This window comes from Anneissia japonica, unplaced genomic scaffold (genome assembly GCF_011630105.1).
Source record: "Anneissia japonica isolate Jap-2015-1 unplaced genomic scaffold, ASM1163010v1 scaffold284860_len1800451_cov186, whole genome shotgun sequence".
NCBI lineage: Eukaryota > Metazoa > Echinodermata > Crinoidea > Comatulida > Comatulidae > Anneissia > Anneissia japonica.
In genome coordinates this window covers 848,097-848,582 of record NW_022706010.1, presented here as the reverse complement: position 1 = coordinate 848,582, position 486 = coordinate 848,097, and positions in this window count along the sequence as shown.

Genomic DNA, 486 nt, shown 5'->3' with positions numbered 1-486 from the left:
ATATATATGAAACAAAAAATTATGACAACAAGGCATGTAGACTGTAGAACACTTCATTTATTTTCGAAAGAAATTTTCGGCCAGTCCTCTGGCCTTCATCAGCTTTAAAGCTGATGAAATCACATTAGTTTATACTGATTTCGTTATTGTTGCACATCTTTTACGGTTGTGCCTCTGTAAAAAAGAGAAGCAATAAAGTTATTACTTACTTAGGCCTTTTAAGGATCAGATTTTGTGAAAGAACCTGATTAACGGTTTAATTGTTTTGTTATTGATACTCGCTATGCAAACCCAATATTTTCAGATTATATCAGTAGACATTATGTTTCCAGGTAGGCTAAATATATATTTTTTTTAACAAAGCCAAGTTTTGATTAGGGTGTTATTGGTGTTTCGTAACATTTAAAAAACAGATAACGTAAGGAAAGATGCAGTTATAATTATTGTTATCTTATTATTATATGATATTAGAAGAAAACCACTCTA